Below are 7,303 nucleotides of genomic sequence, written 5' to 3'. Positions count from 1 at the left end.
AGACTCAGGATTAGGAATAGAGGAGTAACCCCCCAAACTGGGAAACAATGAATAAACAAAGGACAAACAATGATTAAGTTTCCTTTTCAATCTTGAACTTCCTGGGTTACCCATGTCACCTATGACTCTGCACAAACACAGCAAGGTTTTCTTATAGGACTGAAAATGAACTGGCCTCTTCCCCTTGGGAGTCACCTTGGGGATGTGACACAGAGTGTTTTGGCTCAGATACTTCAGCGTGCCCACTGTGCTTGCAGTGGGCTTAGCACTCAGCTCCTCACCCCCACTTCCAACCCTAACTAAAAAACAGAAGAAAAATAAATGTAGTTATGATTACGTATGACTGCATTATATTCTGTACACAGAACACAGAAGACAGGCAAAAAATACAACTTCCTTTATCCTCACGTCCGTTTCAGAGTTATTTGGTATCTGCTCAATTTACTTATGAGTTATCTTTATGTCAAACTATTTGATGGAGGCCTGTCCTATTTCCAAACTTTTACTACTTTCTAAAGTTTGAAGGTGGGCCGAAGAAAACGAGTGTGATAATGACATATTAAGATGACTTTAGTATACTTAAGGTTTTTGAATAATGACAAAATATGAATTCTTGAGAGGAAGACACATGAAGTAGCTTCTTGTTTTATGAAATCAGCTTCTAAATAGACATAATTTGAATAAGAAAATTAATATATGAATAGTTCATGTAAAATATAGTTTATAGACTATCATTTGATAATAAAATTTAAGTAAAAGTCTTTTGTTACAATTTGAAATGAAAAATAATGTTTGAGAACATCAGAAAGTAAGCTATAAAATTAAGCTGAATAAATGGTTCATAACATTTGAATGGCATAAAGTTAACGATATTTTAGGATGCCCTTTAGAGACACAAACCGGATAAAACAGCAATTTCTGTTGGAAGGAAAATCAAATTCTCCCATTCTAATATAAATGAACAGAGGATTTCTCTGAAAGCTTTTAATCCACTCCAGCAGTCAATCTTCTTACAGAGGGAGCTGTCCTATTATTTAAGACCTTCTAAGAAAATTTCTACCTGGATTAATAGTGATTGCATTGCAATAAGAAAATAAGAGCTGGTTTATATGTGGAAGTTCTGCTCTTTTAATTGTGGAAGGATTATATGGTAAATCTATGACAAAACTAAAAAGCTTCTTACTGTTGGTAGGTTACTTCTGATCTGAGTACATAAATAGTTCTTTTGGGTTTCAGTCTCTAGTCCAACCTATTTAGGGTCAGTGGGTGAGAATTTGAGAGTGATGTCTCTCTTTCCTAAACTCGTGTTAAACAATTCATTGGTAAAGTACACTTCAATGTAGACCATGGGTCCTGCATGGCCTTCTACCTTACATGGCCTCACTAAACTATTTCTACCGTGTCCACAGCCTCTGCTTTCCTGAACTTTTTCTTCTTCTTAATTATCTTATTGTCTCAATCAATCACTCAATTTCCCTCACCCCACCTGAGTGCCTGGCCTCAGGCATAACAGGCATTTACTTTCCTGTAACTATGTTGCTTGAAGTATTGGGAGTGGTCTCATATTTTACAGGAGGGGGAAAAATGGGCCTCTACTCTGGTTCAACTCTAGGTGATTTTTCTACAGCACAAAACATGTATTAGATGACTAAATTTAACTTCCTGATATACGTTCAGTTGTATGGCTTTCTTCCAAACACATCCATGTTGGGTTTGCCTCTGGCCCCTTTTATCCAGTTGGTCAAGAGAAAGAAGTTTGTAAACAACTGTGTTGCCATATGTTTTAAATAAACTGCATTTAAACAAAACAACACTATGTTTCCAAGTCAAGCTGCATTTCTAATACATCAGAAAGTATATTTTCCACAAAGCTCTTATTTTTATTATTGCTTAAGAATTTGTTATGGCAGCAATAGGAATCTAATATACACATTAACTTTTCAGCAGCTAAGTGATCCATTTAAGTAGGTTGTTCAAAAATTGTTTTTTTACAGTCAGTTGAAAGGTAGAAACATGATAAAGGATTGCAATTAAAAGCTAAAAATCGTTTTAAAAATTTCATTTTCTCTGATCATTGCCTAGGGCTACAAAACGTATTCTGTTGTTAAGTATTAACTGAAATTGTGTGTAAACACTTCTCTAAATCTCTGATAGTGTAACAGAAGAAAATTCAGTGAGATTAATCAGGAATACAAAACATTTGAAAGTCACCTATGGGGTGACTGAGGTTTTCATCTGAGAAGTTCCTGTCTTCCAATGCTTCACCATTAGCCCTTACAGGGATTCTTTGAACCCAGCAGATCTGCATGTACCATATCTGACAGTGAAAGTAAAAGACATGAAATTATAGGAAGATCATAAGTACACAGAGAATTGAGGTAAAAACTCGATGGTCCTAGAACCAATCATGAATGTATCTAATTAAATATGCTCCCAAGGATCAATCTGTAGGTGTTTATATTGATTAGCATCTAGATAAGCCTATTTGCTTATCGTTGCCCCAGCCCTGAAGAGCCATAAGACATCTCGTCACTCTGAGTTCTCCCAACTCTGACCTTGTCTTCAGCTTTACATTTTAGTCTTCTTTACACAAAAATGGCCTAAACAGAAAGATAGTGATCAATGGTGCTGAAACGTTTGGATGAGGCAGCTTGCCTAGTTGTGTGCGGCCATCTTTAAAATTTGAGTACAACTTTAGACCTTACTAATCACAGAAAAAGTTTGACTCAGCATTATAATATAAAAGTAGTTTAGAAGTCTAGAAGACTGAATAGATTTGAGATTAAAATGTTTATAGAATTATGTAGCATTTAACTGTTACCATTAATTAGTTAACTGTTAAAACTTTTGTGACTGTTTCAAAATTCAATAATAATTTATAAAATGTTTCTTTCTAACTTTTTAAAAATATAAATTAAAATTTTGATTTTCTTCTCACTCATATTCTCTTCACTTCATATCTATGTATACATGTATGTACATATTTATGCATGTATCTATCTATCACCTCTCTTCTATTTAGGTCCCTCCGGGTAATGTCTCAAATTCTGGACAAAAATGACAATGAAATTAAATGTGAATGTATATTCACAAGTTCCAATAAAATAGGAGAATTTTCCCATTCTGAATAAGAAGAGAGAAGTGAACACACAAAGGTGAACAACCAAGTTAAAATTGTAATGTCCTGGGAAGCGCTGGATCCAGATATAAACCTCAATGTTTTGAGAGTTGAGTTTTAATTAGCACAGTGGGGATAGAGGGAAGAACAGGAGGGGAAAAAGAAGTGTAGAAAAAAGAAAAAATCATAAGTTGCAGAAAAACACAAAAGATAATATGTTAACATAAACCCAAACATAGCAACTCTTTTAATAAAAATAAAATGAATCAATTTACTGGTTTAAAGACAACAAAACCAAAAGTTAGACAGTAAAAAATAGCAAATGCATACAGGTGTATGAATAGCCATCTAAGGTAAAATAGACATAGCCAAAAAAGCATTAATGGTTTAATAAAAGTATAACTTAATGATTTGGCAGATAGATAACAAATCAAATTAATTCATTTTAAATCATCAAAGAAGATAGTCATGAATCTCTACATACCTGATAACGATGTAGCCTCCCAGTATATATACAAAATTTGAAAAAATGAAAACATAAACAAATTACAATCACAGTGAAAGGCTTAAGCATATAATTCTCAGGATAAAGAGATTAAGCCAACAAAACTTTTAAGTAGGGACTTCCAATGACAACGTAACTATAAAATCATCACTTTCCCTTTTTTCTCCTGAAAGCCACCCTAAAGCAAAAAAGAAAACGAAAAATTAAACACAGAGTCCAAGTTTGAGTAAGACTAAGAAAAGCATAACCCGCCAAGTGTGAAGGAAATCTAAGGGTTGACAACAGCAGCCAAGAAGGGGTAGAGCACACGCGAGAGCAAGAGTCGTCTTTGAAAGGTACCGCAGCACATTTTGGCAAGTGTTCACAAAATGCGTATTTCCTAATGGTGACGGACACATTTTGTGGATCAAAAATGGTATATTTTGCTTACAGCAGGCATAGAGCCTGCGGGACTAGACGGGGCAAAAGTTCTTTTGTGCAGTTTGCTCCTGTGAGATGCATGAGGGCAGGCAAAAGAAGACTCACACAAATAGCCACAATCTAGGGCAGCCAGAAAGAAGAGGACATTCGAAGTGCGAAAGGCACCTGCCCCCGACATCTCCCTCACCCTTCCGGCCTCACACACGCCTTGTGAAAACTGCTGTTCACTGAAAATCTTTCTCCATGATGAAGAATAAATAAGGACTGCTGAAGCATCAATGCAGAAATGTTAAAACAGAAGGGAACAAGGGTGGGGGGAAAGACCAGCAAGACTGAAAATTGTTGCCACAGAAGAGAAAACAATTGTGATCGTTATTTTTACAGGAATTAAAATTTAACTTAATGAGACGGTTTTCTTTATGAAAGAAGACTATAAAAGAGAAATGAAAAGAAAAAAAGAAAAAGCCTTTAAAAAGCCAGAGTAAAATCAGAAGAATCCCGCAGAAGACTAGGCAATGTGACAGGCACAGTGAGCTGTGCAGGGCCAGCTGGAGTACCTGAAGCTGGGGAATCAGGGCTGTTCCTAAAGCTGAACTTCCGAAGCGTGTCCCCTCCCTCCCAGCCCGTCACTGAATTTTACACTGGCGGCTGTACAGCGTTCCTCTGACACTTAAAACACAAATGCTTCTGGTAGCAACCATGCTCCATGTCCATGATGCCCAGAGGATTACTCTGAAGCTTTCTGCACTCCTTAACCTTGCTCTCTACTTGTTGCCTTGGAAAAGTGAATTAATCATGCTCATTGAACTCCATGTCTGTGCTAACTCAAGCAATCTGCCATCAGACCGGATTTAAAACCATCCTCCCACCATGGAATATTATGCAGCCATCAAAAATGATGAGTTTGTGTCCTTTGTAGGGACATGGATGAACCTGAAAACCATCGTTCTCAGCAAACTGACACAAGAGCAGAAAATCAAACACTGCATATTCTCACTCATAGGCGGGTGTTGAACAATGAGAACACATGGACACAGGGATGGGAGCATTACACACTGGGGTCTGTTGGGGGGCAATGGGGGAGGGGCAATGGGGGATGGGGAGTTGGGGAGAGATAGCAAGGGGAGAAATGCCAGATATAGGTGAAGGGGAGGAAGGCAGCAAATCACACTGCCATGTGTGTACCTATGCAACAATCTTGCATGTTCTTCACATGTACCCCAAAACCTAAAATGCAATTAAAAAAAAAAAAAAACCATCCTCCCAGCAGGGAGCTTCCAATGAAAAACCCTGGTGTAGGGCTTCTGGCAAACGCTCCAAGGCTAAGTCATTGAAGATGTCCACCCTTGGCAATCCGTCACCAAACTATCATTTGAGATTCATTCTCACATACACAGCCTTAGAATAACATTTTCTGACCTCCCTGTTTATGTTAGAGCCTCTGACTGAGAAGTAAGTTTATCACTTAGTTCAATTAGAGAAAGGAGAGTCCTCCTTGAAGGCCTAACTTTATTGTTACTTTTCCCTTTCAGTGACCTGCTCAAAACCTTCAAGTTGAAGACATTTCTTATGTGTTCTTTTATCGCTTTATATTACCTAGATAAATAAAGCTTGTAAGTTATTTGATAACGCCACAAAGTAATACGTTATTATGGGTAGGATGAGGGTGGTATATTCAGTGCCCCACGTAGAATTTCCTTAGGTTAAGCAAAAATCGAAGCATCTGGAAGAACAGTCAGAAATTTTGATTAGTTTGGGTTTGAGATGTGCATTACAATCCTTTAAAGAGACAATGAAAACACTTAAATAATCAATACGATTTGTCTGCCCTTTTCTTTCAGCATCACTTCCACTAGTTTACCTCTCTTTGGTCAAGACCTCAAGATAATCAGATTTTAAAAAATTCTACCCTGCTTAGCAATTCTTTCAGCATCTTTAGTATTTTTTTTTTAATGCTAAAAATATCTAGAACTCACCTTAATTTGATTTCTGCTTGACTATAGAGAAGAAGCTTAGTGAATTTTTATAATTTTATATTGCCTTGGAGTGTATTTGGAATATAAGTTTAACTTACACGAAACCGGCTTAGTCACTCTTAAGACAGTTTGCAGGTTTGCAGGACACCCTGACAGCTCAAGCCAGTGGCCAGAGATAAGAATTTAGAAGCACGTTTCCCACCAGCAGACGTGATTCCTTGCTTCCCTAACGCTTCCCTTAAATGGACACTTTAGGTGTTTGCTCCTGGCATTTAAGGTTCCCACACCCAACTCTGATCTATCTCTTTATCTATATCTATCTGTCATCCTTCTATCTGTCTGTCTGTCTGTCTGTCTGTCTGTCTGTCTATCTAATCTATCATCTATCTACTATCTATCATCTATCTATCTATCTATCTGTCTGTCTGTCTATCTAATCTATCTATCTATCTATCTATCTAGTCTATCATCTACCTACTATCTATCTATCATCTACCTATATCTATCTATCCTCCTATATATTTACCCTATCTAGAAGGATAGGTAGATGACAGACAGATCAGAGTAGATGTGTGTACACACATGGATACTGCTGGTTGCTACGTGCGTCTCTCTTCATCTGCTCACTCTTCATTCTTTCCTCTCATGACCCAAGATGGAGACTGCCCTCCTGATTACGTCCCACTTGCCCAGGATTTGAAAGTAAAAATCTTTTAACTTGCTTCCTATTGTGGTGATGTGTTGAATGTGCACCCTTTATTTACAGAACAAGGGACTGCCCAGGCTGCTCTTTTCCAGAATGCTGGAGACGGGACCACAGAGTCAGGCTCCCAGCACCGGCGCAGCAATCAAGCATGTGTAAACTGACACGGGTCAGAAGAGCCACAGGGGCATTTACCAGCATAAAGTTTCCCTGATGAACGGTGCCGTGGTCATAGGTCAGACACCTGGACATGAATCCATCTGTCAGGTAAAGAATTATTCTATGAAGGCACGCCAGGAAGCGCCGTGTCCAGGTCCCCTTAATTTCTCCTTAGGACAGGGTTGCTAGCCACTCTTGTACTTTTGCACTGGAATCTCAATTTATCTGAGGACCCTCAAAACAAGGAGGAAGTGGGAAGCAGAAAAGTCTCATTTAATCTGAGTATACTAATTAGGAGAATTTCACCTCCTGAATTGAGATTCTGGAAAACAAGGAGTATATTCTATTCATCTTTATTCCCCGCATCCAGTAAGATGTGAAAAAATTAAGGACCTCCATATGTTTTTCAGATTTCAAGTACA

The sequence above is a fragment of the Cebus imitator genome, unplaced genomic scaffold (assembly GCF_001604975.1).
Source record: "Cebus imitator isolate Cc_AM_T3 unplaced genomic scaffold, Cebus_imitator-1.0 Scaffold542, whole genome shotgun sequence".
NCBI classification, from domain to species: domain Eukaryota; kingdom Metazoa; phylum Chordata; class Mammalia; order Primates; family Cebidae; genus Cebus; species Cebus imitator.
Note: the sequence above shows the minus strand (reverse complement) of the source record.